The 14,139-nt window shown below is 38.3% G+C and overlaps 1 protein-coding gene across 15 annotated transcripts in view; it reads right to left on the reverse strand.

Annotated features, from left to right (window-relative positions):
* Positions 1-14,139, reverse strand: part of mdfic (MyoD family inhibitor domain containing) — a 348,344-nt gene that overhangs the window by 148,453 nt on the left and 185,752 nt on the right. For 9 of the 15 annotated variants that reach the window (XM_073945437.1, XM_073945434.1, XM_073945435.1 and 6 more), the window contains one exon: positions 3,078-3,289. The exons of 1 other annotated variant lie outside the window; for it this stretch is intronic. The gene's annotated coding sequence lies outside the window, so the exon portion shown is untranslated. Of the gene's footprint in view, positions 1-1,027; positions 1,138-3,077; positions 3,290-14,139 lie in introns of all 15 variants that reach the window. 5 more of the 15 variants (XM_073945438.1, XM_073945436.1, XM_073945429.1 and 2 more) reach the window with 1 other exon arrangement.

A 14,139-nucleotide genomic window follows, 5' to 3' on the forward strand; every position in this document is an offset into this window, starting at 1 on the left:
TCAGAGTCCTCAGTGAGCATTGAGAATATACAGTATTAGTATGACCAGTCCATTAGACAGGTGGTAATACAAGTTTGGCATTTCTGATAGGAGTGTTGACTTTCAGTCAGTTTTGAATCTGTACCAGGGCACTGCAAATCAAAATCAGATTTATGAAACACTAATCCATAACCAGTACCCACCCAGGTGAATTTGCCACCAAAAAGACAAGGTGGCGATGGCAAACTAATGGCCCAACACAGTCTCTCGTTGTGACTTGATAAGTTTGCTGACAGATTTATGAAGCTCGTAAAGCAAAATCAGGGATGAGAATGTAGCAGGCCGATTTTTAATGGCTGCTTATCACGCCGAGGGTTTTATTCGCTGCCACGCATGTATACACACACACACACACACACACACAAGCGCACGCGGATGGCATTCACGTTTGGCCAAGTGGAAAATGAATGCTTTATTCTCATCCTAATGATGTCCTTCTGAATGTGAAAGGGATGTTTTTAAGAAAATGTTATTTAAAATAATACATTAAGTACTGTCAACTCCAGACACAATTCCCTCGTAACATAAATTTGATTTTTATATCGCTCCCGGAGAATAGAATCCCTTTTTATACAATTTTGTAATTACTCTGATGCACTACATCAAAAGGAAAAGTAATAATAGTTGTAATTTAATCTATTCTCACAAGTCATTTTCATAAACTCTCCCTCTGTCTGCCTAATGCACGTTTCATTCATTATTTATAATGCGCTGATGATGTGGTAATGACAATGCCATTGTTTTTTACACTTAGCGGTGATTCAGAGCTTTCATTACGGGCACGGCGGGCCGCGGATTATCAAGGGCAAACAAAAGATAATTAACGACAGGAAGTAGGGCAGTCGAGCCCGGCTGGGCACCGCTAGGAACCCCCCGACTCAGGGTTCACCGAGCACAGGTCTATTTAGAAGACTTGGCTTCTGTGAGGACTCAAACAGCATAATTAGTGAAGGCTCCCTGTTAGGAGGGGAATGCAATTTATTTTTACCTCCTCCTCCTCTTCTTTGCACCTCCTCCCTCCATTCTTTCGTTCCCTCCGCTGCTTTTTTGAAGACACATCAACGAAGAGATGGCGGTCTGAGAATCTCTGCGTGAATGCTGTAAGCGATCCAGGGGAAGTTAAACAACGGACAGACTACTAAAGTTGACATTTCAGGCTCAAGTCAAAAATATGGCTTTCAGGTAATACTGCTGTAATCAATACAACTAAAACAAACCATAAAGAGTATGTGATGAATCAATATTCAATGTAACAATTAATGGTTGCTCTGTTCACAAGACTTATATCTAAGTATTTGATTAATAATAATAATATAGTTGTAAAATAGTTATAAATAAGCATAACCAATGACAGCTGCAATAATAATAATAATAATAATAATAATAATAAGTTAATTTATTAAAAAAATAAGAAGAACAGAAGAATATATACTTCAGAAGTTATAAATATATAAGAACAACAACAACAACAACAACAACACGCGGTGGACATGATGGACATAACATTGACAAATGCTTAATAATAATCAATACTGACACATAATAATAATAATAATAATAATAATAATAATAATAATAATAATAATAATAATAATAATAATAATAATATTAATAATAATAATAATAATAATAATAATAATTTGATCTAATAATAAAAATAAGAAAAGAAGATATACATAAGAGATTAATGAACAAAAACAACGTATAAAATTGATATAAGATAACTATTTACAGATAATAATTTTAATTAACAACAGTTATATACATTACAAGAGATATGTAAAATATAAACGAGAAGAAATATAATTAACAACAACAATTATTATTATTATTATTATTAATACGTATCCCTCGTGGCATTCTGTGGAGGGTGCTCGGGGAATATGGTGTCAGAGGCGGTATCGTCCCTGTATGAACAGAGTAGGATCTTGGTTTGCATTGCCGGCAATAAGTCAGACTTGTTGGACTCCGGCAGGGCTGCCATTTGTCACTAATTCTGTTCATAATTTTTATGGATAGAATTTCAAAGCGTAGCCTTGGGCTGGAGGGGGTCTGGTTCGGGGACCCACGGATCTCATCTCTGTTATCCGCAGACGATGATGTTCTGTTGGCTTCATCAAACATGGATCTTCAGCAATAACTAGGGTGGTTTGCTGCGAGTGTGATGCCGCTGGGATGGGAATCAGCACCTCCAAGTCCGAGGCCATGGTGCTACACTGGGAAAAAAGTGGTTTGCCATCTCCAGGTTAAAGGAAAGTCCTTACCCCAGGTGGAGGAGTTCAAGTACCTCTGGGTTTTGTTCATGAGTGAGGGAAGGATAGAACGTGAGATTGACAGGCGGATTGGTTCAGGGGCAACAGTAGCGTACCGGGATGTACCGGTCCGTTGTGGTAAAGAAGGAACCGAGCCGAAATGCAAAGCTCTCGATTTACTACTCAATCTACGTTCCTACTCTCACATATGGTCATGAGATTTAGGTCATGACTGAAAGGACAAGATACAATCGAATACAATCGGCCGAAATAAGTACACCGTTATAGATAGGGCAAGGAGCTCTGTCACCCGGGAGGAGCTCAGAGTAGAAAAAATGAATGAATGAATTATTATTTTCAGACCATGATGACCAAATAATGTGAAATTCATGTCAATACTTGCTTTTGGCCTCTGGACTGCTTTGCTCATTATGGCTCTTGACTGCTTGGCCCCTTAATTGCTGCTTGCAGCTATATTTATTATTATTATTATTATCATCTTTAGTAATCGTAATAGTAGTAGTAGAAATTGTAGGATGGATGGATGGATGGATGGATGGATGGATGGATAGATGTATGGGTTTGACGATGGTTGGACTATATATTTGTGAGGCGATGAGTGGATGGACTGAATCGCTGGATAAGCGAATGAAACCACTTAGTCTCATTTAATTATAACCATGACATGTTAAGTGATCAACAGTGCTGCTTTGATGCACTAAAACACTGTTTTATTCAGGCATGAAATGACAAGTATTTCACACACTGTTACTGTACATCACTCACCATCATCCGCTCCTGGTGTTATTGGAGCTCTTGTTTCTCCTCGTCAGATAAATAAACGCTGCTGATGGCGGTGGAGCTGCCAGAAGTGCAGGCGTGTGACAGTGAGCAGGGAATGACAGCTGTTCAGCAGTACAGAGTCTCAGTCTGTCCTCAACTCCTCAAGAAGTGTGCAGTGCCTTTCACACCTCGCACACAACAGGAGACCACTGAACCTGGACCACAAAACACACACACAATGACTGCAGTTCATACTGAGAAGTGACTATATAGTGTGTGTTTTTAAGGAGTTTTAAAGCAAAATAGATGGAAAGCAAACTGGGGGAAAAGTCATTTTTAGGATGTTCTCAATAGTGGAGAAGTGTTTTTCGATGGTTTAGTGTTTAACAATAATGATTTGCTAAAAGTATGCCATCTTTTTAACCAAAATATAATAATATTAAATCATATTTACAAGTCATATTTAATACAGTCTACTTTAAAAGATACATGCACTTGTTTTGATTGATTACTTCCTTTTATTATGTAATTGACATGTGAGAACAGAGCCAATTTGTCCGTTTTAATGTTTTGATTTTTTTTGTGCTGCCATTTTTCTAGCCATACAAGAAATTTTGTATCTAGATGAGGCTATCTTAGTAAAATAAAAAATAAATAAATAAAAAATTACAATAACAGAACAAAAAAAAAAAAAAAAAAAAAAAAAAAAAAAATTCGCAAAATTTATAATATGTTCATTAATAATGTATATTGTTTAAATGCATTTAAAAGTCAAGATAAATGAGTAAAGTATAGCATTTAAAGAGCCCCTATTTTGCATTATAAAAGGTCATATTTTGGTTTTGGGGGTCTCCAACAACAGGCTGATATGCATGCAAGGGCACTCAATGTCTCATGCATTTATTTTTCCCTAGTTATGCCAACGACATCACATAGGATTTGTAAAGCGATTCATTTGATCCCCATGAATTAGCACTAACTCTAACCCCAAGTAATAACCACAACACACATTCAGTATTAATCCACACAGTGGGAAAAGTTGAACTCTTTTTAAAATTTACTTTGTGTGTAGGAACAGTAGCTAGCCATAGCAAAGGCAAACGGCAGAGAATTGCCAGTTCAGAAACGCATTTAAATCAGTAATGGAAGAAGCAACGTGGTTTTGGACGCAATATGGGAATAGCCCCATAAAGATTTATCCTGAGAAATACAATACAATCATTGATCTAAAAAAGATAAGTGATTACAAGCTGCGTGAAGCGAACACAACTTACAATACACAATTAAATACACGTTTTACAAACTACACAAAACGAGGCAACCATTTTAATGACACTTACATGTAATGATTCAGAGAAAAAAGAAACTGGTACATATGAACTGTAACAGTTACTGACAAAGCCCAATACATAATAGTCTCTGCTGCTCCTTTCTTTGATAGCAATATTTGATAGGTTGACTATGTTGTGATATTGTTGTAAAAATTAACTTTAACCTTTTTTTTTCCTCACAGCCAAATCTCCATCTGTCAGTGATTGTAAACTTTGTGTGTCATAATCAGTCCCGTGATCCCCGCGCTCCACTAGCGTCTAAAGGGAAAGGCGTGTTCACGTTTTACCGGAACTGGTACTTCATATTTGGTGATTTACCGCAGGGGTTCCCAAACTTTTCAGCACGCGACCCCTAAAATAACAATGCCAGTGACTCGCGACCCCTAATATCCTCTGAGGTGGTTATAAATACAGAAAACTTGCATGCAATGGCGTACACACACACCAATAGACCCAAGTCTATTCTTCGTTTAATTTTTTTATGTATGTCAGTGCTGTAAATGGGCCAGAAAGTTTAACCTGGTGTCATAAAATCAATTTGCTGCATCTGACACTATTGCTGTCTTTAATATAGTAACTATAAACGACTGTTTTTTTCCTCTTCAGTTGGTTATGGATAAAATATGGTCATTCTTATGGCCTAATAATAATAAGTAGATTTTTGGAAATCAACAGGCGACCCCCCTTCATTGTTCCGCGACCCCATAAGGGGTCCCGACCCCCACTTTGATTTACCGCATGAACATGAACACTGATTTACCGCATGAACATCGATGCAAAAAATATCCGAACCCAATACGATTCATTTATTCGACTCTGAGTCGACTATTTCGTTAAAAAAATCAATAGTTTTAATCAAATTGCAATTTTAGATTTAAACCTCAACTAAATGTTTTCATTCACTTAGAGCTGTGTTAAACACTGCACTGCATTTTCAAAAACCCATAATAGGGGCTCATTAAATGCACCTACATATATACACATACAGGTATATGTGTAAACATAGTTGCTAGCTATTATATGTCCCCATTTAGGTAGCAAAGTAAACATATCTGTGAGTGTGTTTGAGTGTGAGAGAGAACACACGTGGGACTGTCATGTGCATCCAATCTCTGCCATGTTTTTCTGAAAATATAAATGCACTAGAACAAGCCGATGATTCAAAGAAAGTAGTAAATACAGCTAGAAGAAAGACATCCTGCGAGACAGAGTGTGTGTGTGTGTGGGGCTGGGCAAAGCACCCGAGGACCTGTAGCAGACTTGACTGGCATGACACCAAAGAGGAACGCCTTCAGTATGACTACTAAGAGCTTTGGCAGGATTTTTATTAAGGAGTTGGGACAGCATTCATTTTTAAAACCTCCTCAATAAAATATCATACAGTCATTACATATTCCTCTGGATTATAATGATATGAATATTTAAATTTAAATGCATTCCGAGCACGAGGTCTCTTCTTCAGTACGGCATCAGATCTCATTTTCTACTTAAGCTGCCCCATCATGTTTATGCATCTCCACATGCATGATACATATCTCTCTCGCTTTTTTTTTTTTTTAAAGCTTCTTAATGCAACCCGGGTTAATTTTGCCTGACTCTTTCTGCCTCCAAAAAACTATATAATATGATCAAATGCTCCTTTCATGCAGAACAGGGTGTTATCTGAAACTTCACACTTTGTTGCACTTGAAGAAAAAAATGAATTCCTAAACTTAATCAGTATTACAGTTCATTTCTGATATGAAGAGGTGTGATTACTATGTATACAAGAGGAGTAAATGACAAGTACTAAAAAAGGGTGCTGATTAGGGAAGATCTGTTGTGGGAAGATAAGGTGCGTTACGAATTACTAAAAAAGTAGCCAAACACGCACTCATTATGTTCTTGGTGGAAGCTCGAACTTCTGTGAATTGGTAGCAGACCCTTGCGATTTTATCTCAGGAACCCAAGTCCTCTGATCTTTCAACTTCCTTGACAAGATGTTGTCATTTTATTTTTTGATGGGTTCAAAGACGCCGGGAGATCGAGGATCGGCTGACATACAGTAGATGACTCAGTTTAGCTCAGCCAATGTTTAATTGAAGAATGTAGAGGGGGGGAAAAAGTCAGTGCCGCTACTGTTTCAGCTGAGGTGAGGCCTGTTAATAATTTCTTTGTTTTCAGAGAAAGACGAATGTAAGAATGTGTAAGAATTTCACACGTTTGAGAATAGAGAAACTAACTACGACAGCCCCTAAAGTTTCTGCAAACATTTATATTATTGTTGTTTGGAAAAAACAGAAAGTCCTACGCTCATCTACCTCTCAGTCAATGGTGAATGATTATTTATATCATCATAATCATTCATTTTTCATCCATACTGTGATCCGAATGATATCACTGCCTATTGACCTTATTGCCTGTTCATATTACTACCATGGGAGATTTAGACAGGTGGTGCTGAGGGCGGTGGAGAGTTTTTTTTTTACTACATCCAATTACAGTATGTCTTTGGACTGTGGGGGAAAGTCGAGCAAGCAGAGGAAACCCACGAAAACACTAGGAGAACATGCAAACTGCACACAAAAACGCCTTCTGGCCCAGCCAGAACTCGAACCAATGACCTACTTGGTGTGGGGCAGCAATGCTACGCACTGAGTTACCGTGCTGCCCACAAGTCAACAAACTCGCTCTAAACATTATACTTAGGACAATGACTTATGACCACACTTTGAATTACCATTGTGTATGAAATGTGCTATATAAAATAAGCTTGCCTTGCCTTATTTAAGTACAAGGACAAAAAAAGACCTGCAGATTTTTATTTATTTTTTTAATCTAAATGAACAACATATTAAGCAAGAGGAAATTTAGGGTGGAACTCATTTGGGGTCGACATTGATTTCAAGAGTTCACAATAATAATAGCAGGTTTGGCATGCTGTCCAGAGAGAGAACCCTGAGCTCCCGCCTGGGCAATGAGCATGTAAGGGGGTACGAGATCAGGTAGTTCTCGAGAGCTCCCCCTGGTAAAGGAGGAAAGGTGGAGATGAGGTGAATGGGTGGATTCTTCAAAAAATGAAGATTAGGAAGTAATGCAAGTCGGGCTATTTATAGTGAGTTTGGAAGGATTCTATAGGCGCACAAATGCTTACAGATGAGACCAGTTGCGATCAATCATATCACATGCTCCTCTTGAAATTTTGTTTGTGAGACTTTACTTAATGATTGCGGTGCACAGTTCGTGGATCTTAAGTGATTGACAGGTAGGCAGCCCATGTGCCTGTGAATTCTGAGTTAAGCAGATTTAGGAAAATTTATACCTCTGCATTGAGTCCATGCAGTAGGTTACCTTGGCCATACCTTAATGTACACCTCACATTTTTTGTACTACATGTCGAAATGATCTGAGATTGGCAGCGGTGATGAGTGTGGGTGTGGCCAAGACCATGTAAGTGGATTAAGGCCAGTGGCGGTAGTGTTTTAAGTCTTGAGTCCTGCAGCTGAATACTTAATTCATGTCTAAAGTTGTTTAACATTTACCATTTCCTGCCTGTTAAGTGTGCTTGAGCTTCTGCAAGAGAAGCATTGCACATATTTCCAGCGTAAACTCAAAACACTGGAAAATAAATACGACACAGTGTAACATAGAAACCTCATTGTGTAATAGCATTTTACTAGTGTTCTTGCAGACCAACATGGACAGAATGCAAAAGTAAAAATGCTCACATTGGCATCAGCAACGGGCAAGGTATGCACTGTGCGGTATGACGATCGCTTGACATAGAAGTAGAAATCAGGCTTTAGACAAGTGGTGCTGGTGGAGGTGAATTGCAGAGGACCAGGGAAATAAAACAAACAGTATCCATTGGACAAAATCAAATTGATCAACACTAAACACAATTTCTTGTTAGCGAGTTGCTAAAATATCTTTTAAAGATATCTAAAAAGCCAAAAGAGAACTGTATTATTTTCTCCTTATTGTGAAGTACATACAAATGAAACCACTGATGAGGCAAACTAAAATTTAGAGAGGTGTTCGATTTGGTCATTTGGGGTCGACATTGATTTGATTGATTGATTTTTTTGAGAATTTCATGTGACTGAAAGATTGTCAACCCTTGTGCCTGTGAATTCACAGTTAGCATACAAAAGTACTTAAGCAGATTTAGACAGGTGGTGCTGGGGGAAGTGGCTATTACAACTATTGAAGATGAAAAGACACTCCCACTAGTTACCATTTGCACGAGGCTCTAAACTAAAGATGGAGCCAAAAGAGAATGGTCTTTTTTTCTTAATGTAAAGTACATCCGAATGAAACCACTTTCTGAGCAAGAACAAATTTATGGTGAGACTGATTTGGTGAAAACAGTGAGTTAACTGACTGATTATTGGTGGATCTCATGCGATTGACAGGTTGTCAGCCCTTCTGCATGTTAATTCTGAGTTAGCATAGATAAGTACTAGAACGGATGTATACAAGTGATGCTGGAGGAGGAGGCTATTCCAACTTCTTTGATGACTTCCTACATCAGCCTTAGATAAAAGTAAACTCCCACTAGTTACTGCTTGCACAAGTGAACACACTGGATCAACACTCTTTACTTATCTAGGGACAGAGCCAAAAGAGTTTGGTAGACTTTTCTTCTTCTGTGAACTACATCAAAATGAAACCACTGATGAGGCAAGATACAATTTAGCGTTGGGTCCAATTTGGTTGTTTGAGGACAACATTGATTTGATTGATTGATTATTGGTGGATCTCATGTGATTGACAGGTTGCCATCCCTTGTGCCTTTGAATTCCAGAGTTAGCATACAAAAGTACTAGTACAGGTGGTGCTGGGGGAGATTGCTATTCCGACTTCTTTGTTGACTTCCTACATCAGCTTTAGATAAAAAGAAACTCCCACTAGTTAGCGCTTGCACAAGTCAACACCCAGGCTCAAAACTCTCTACTTATCTAAGCACCGAGCCAAAAGAGAAGGAATCGATTTCATCCCTCTTGACCCGGCGACCCCGTTCGCCTGAGCCGCCTCCGAGGGTGGCGTGGTGGTGTGTCGCGGTGGTCCCCGTCACAGACTTTGATGTTGGGGGTGGAGTAGGTGGGTAAATGGCGAGAACGCCGCGTCCTCACATAAAACGGAGACAGTTGCCGGCACTTGGCATTTCCAGTGCTGACAGGCTGGCTTGTTTGTTCACTCTAACGAGCACTCGGACTCCATTAATGAGCGGACTGAATCCATTATCATCATCATTTCAAAAGGCAGCCCTGCACTAAACAGCTTCCCGCATTAGCTGCCGTTGCCCTTGTTGTTTCATTTGATCAGCGGTGGCAGCAGGGACTCGCCCCTCTCCAGCCTTCCCCGGCACAAACACACACATACACACGCACACCTTTTATTGCCCCCTTGCAATGGCTGTGAATTTATGGAGAGAGAATTAAGCACGGAGTGGAAGTTACAGATGCTACGACCCTGACAGGAGTTAAAATGCAAGCTAACGGCGTAATGACTCTGAAAGGAGAGATGTGAGAATTAGCTTTTTTTTCTTACAACAGATCGTGGGGTGGGTTGCATCAAGCAGCAGTGAACTGGTCAGACTTAAGAAAGCATTGCATAATTAGGCTGATTTAGAGTCCATTACACAGATCTGACATGTTTTTTGGGAGATTCACAATGCGCAAAAAAAGCCTTGGGTAAATTTAGATTTAGAGCATTACACAAAAACTTTTCTGAGAAGTTGAGAGTATTAATATTATTATTTATATTATTGTTGTTGTTGTTGCCATAATGTTACTGCTATAATTTAGTACCATTTTTAAAGTTGGTAAGGGATATAATAAATTTTTTTTTTATAAACTAACACCAAAGAAACAAACTAACAATTATTAAAATATCTGTTAAAACTCTTATTTGACAACAATAGCTATTATAATTATTAATATGACTACTATGGACTTTATTAACACAATCTCATGGCAATTCGTAACTTTTTGAGTTAGTGGCTAATTCGTTTGAATTTGTACAATCTCATTAATACAATTTAGTATGATTTGCTTATCGCCCAATGACGATTGGGTGTAGGGGTGGGGTTGGGTGCCACGCCTCCTTTATAAAATCGTATATTTTCATACGACTGAACTCGAATTAATTTATATGAATTAACCAATGTAAAATACTTATGTTTCCTCATGAGATCAGGCTGGACTTGTGACCACTTGTAACTTGTAACTGTCACAAAAACAACAACAACAACAACAACTGCTACTACTACTACTGATTCTTCTCCTTATTATTGTTGTTACTACTACTACTAATTAGGGATGCCCAGATCCGATCACGTGATTGGAAATCGGGCCCGATCTTGTGGTTTTAGACTTGATCAGAATCGGAGGTTACCTCCCGATCAGGACTCGAATATATGTATGCAGATGAGGACAATTCAGTATCGGTTTAATAATAGATCACAATTGGTTAAGTACTGATGTCATTTATCTCATATGTGCTATGTCGAGGTAAAATACTTTGGCAAGGGAGGAGACCGTGAGTAATTAAAACACAAAAACTGCACAATTCACTGCGTGTGTGTTTACTGGACAGTCATTTACTGACAGCAGAAGTTCCTATTTCACTCTCATGGAGAAAATGAAAGTAAACTCCATTTCTTCTCTCTCTCTCTCTCTCTCTCTCTCTCTCTCTCTCTCTCTCTCTCTGTGGCCCCTTTGACCTGCTGGCGTGACGTTTCCTCTCCTCTCTGCGGTTACAGCACTACTTGTTGATCAAAACACAAGTGTGTGTCTGCAGAGTGAGTTTTCTCCACCGCATCTATCAGCTGAGATCCATTTATCTGCATCACTAATCAGTGAACAGCGCCAGCGTGCACGGTTAGACCTCTTTCTTGACTTCACACAGAAACATCGAAGCGTGCGGCATGACATCGCTTTGTTGCAGAGATGCTATTGGTTAAACACTGGCAAAGTAGAACAAGGAAGCAGCTTGAAGTGGAAAGTGTGAGTATGTCTGCGGTCTGCAGGTATTATAAAGTTGATGACGACAACATTGCCAGAGCGAACTGTGAGATGTGTAAACTTGGGATTGTCTGCCGGGTATTTTAAGTTATTTGCTTATATAGTTGTTAAATATTAAAATAAGTTGAATTAAATAAAACATAAGAAACATCCTGGATCTGTTTATTCGCTCTTCTTTATTCTTTTTTATGTATTATAGAAGTATCGGATCAGGTATCGGTAGGAACTCAAAATCAAATGACTCGGAGGCAAAAAACCTGATCGGGACATTCTTACTATCCCTACTATGTTTGGAACAAACTAATATTTGTTTCTACAATTTAGCACAAATATTAGTTACAACAACAACAACAACAACAACAACAACAACAACAACAACAACAACAACAACAATAATAATAATAATCAAATAATAATAATAATAATAATAATAATAACTATAATAATAAAAAGTAACAATAATAAAATAATAACAATAATAATACAATTTAAATAATAATAACAATAATAATACAATTTAAATAATAATAAAACAACAACAACAACAACAACAACAATATAATAATAATAATAATAATAATAATAATAATAATAATAATAATAATAATTATTATTATTATTATTATTATTATTATTATTATCAATACAAAAAGATAAACTCATTTGTTAACCACAATAATCCTGACTCATCTCTTTAAAAAACGGGTGGGAGTTAAAAGTAAAAGACAGCAAGCAAACAAGCGAATCATATCTTATTGTAAACCATAAACAACCTAAGCTGGTACAGGCAAGTATATGAAAGTGGGCGACGATAACATTTCCATCTCTCTGCCACCTTTCCAAGGGACATCAAAGACCCAATTAAGGTCCTGTGAGCAAATGGCGTGTGTGGTAGCGGCTCTGGAGAGCTGTCACTGAGCCTGTGTGTGGCTGTCGACTCCACAACTCACTGACAGCCTCCTTTACAGCCCGAGCCCGGCTCTCTTTCTCTCTCTGTTAAAGGATTTTAATTGGGCCTTGCCTGCTCAGGCTCACACAGCCCTTTTGTATGTGCTGAATGGTACAAGGACTGTGATTTGGAAGCCCTTCACAGGCAGTCAGTGATGTGAGAGAGAGAGAATGAGAGAAAGAGAGAGATAGAGAGAGAGAAAGGGCTCTTTCATTTTGATATGTGCTACTTCACTTTGCGGGGCCCTATTGTAGGCGCTCAGGAAAATATTCAAATGTTACCGTGCCCATGTTGCCTTTGATATTTAAGACAAAAATGTTTGAAAAAATGTTTGAAAAAATGGGACATTTGGCTTGACGCATCTTGATGTGAAAGTGAGCTCTCAGGTTTGCAGGAGCGCAGGTTTGAGAGGATCAGCTCTGATTGTCAGATTCTGATTCAAAACTGTATATTTTTTCAATAATAAAAGATTTGAGGCAAGCTTTTGCTCTAAGATTATACACGTGTAGATCCATTCATTCATTTTCTTTTCGGCTTAGTCCCTTTATTAATCAGAGGTCACCTCAGCGGAATGAACCGCCAACTTATCCAGCATATGTTTTACGCAGCGGATGCTCTTCCAGCTGCAACTCATCACTGGGATATACATGAGTAGATCATTAGGCTTAATAAATACGATGGATTGTGTGTTAGATATATTTAAAAAAAGTCTCAGTTGTTTCTCCAACTTAATCAGGAGTGTCCTGACAATAATTTTCAATAGCAGAATGCAAGTTTAAATGGATGGATGGATGAGTGGATGTATGGAAGAATGGATGGATGAAGTAATGAATGAAGGGATGGATGAATGAATGGATGGATGAGGGAGGAATGGATGGATGGATAGATGGAAGGACGGATGAGTGGATGGATGGAGGAATGGATGGATAAATGCATGGATGGAGGGATGGTATGATGGAATAGGGTATGGATAGATGAATAGAGGGATAGAGGAATGTATGGAGGGATGGATGGATGGATAGAGGGATGAAGAATGTATGCAGGATGAACACATGGAGGGATGAAAGAATGGATGGAGGGACGGATGAGGAGATGAATGGATGGAGAGATGGATGATGGATGGATTGATGTATGAGAGGATGGAGGGATGGATGAATGGAAGATGGAGGGACGGGTGGAGGAATGGATGGATGAGATGATGGATGAATGAATGAGAGGATAGATGAATGGATGGATGGATGGATGGATGGATAGGGGGATGGTGGAATGGGTGGAGAGATGGAAGGATAGATGGAGAAATGGATGGATGGATGGATGGATGGATGGATGGAGGGAGGGAGGGAGGGATGGAGGGAGGGAGGGATGGATGGATGGATGGATCGATGGATGGATGGAGTGGATGGATGGATGGATGGATGGATGGATGGATGGAGGAGTGGATGGATGGATGGACAAAATTATATTCAAGTCTTTTAGGTTTTAAATAATTAAATAGCATTGCTAAAAACTATCAACATTATTAAGACAGACCTTAATGTCTCCAAATTGAGGTAACTTTTTCTAGCAATTTAGTACAATTACTTTTATCCAGGTAAATAAAATATTTTATTTTGTATGTTAGTTTTGTACTAATTAATAAACATAATCCATAAACTTACACATAAACTTTGTGACAGATATGCTATCACTTTTAAACAATCCATTCAGACAGAAATACCAGTAATTTAGATAAAAATATCTATTTTATTATCTAATGTTTAATTAATTATTAAAAAAAA

This window comes from Danio rerio, chromosome 4, assembly GCF_049306965.1.
Source record: "Danio rerio strain Tuebingen ecotype United States chromosome 4, GRCz12tu, whole genome shotgun sequence".
NCBI classification, from domain to species: domain Eukaryota; kingdom Metazoa; phylum Chordata; class Actinopteri; order Cypriniformes; family Danionidae; genus Danio; species Danio rerio.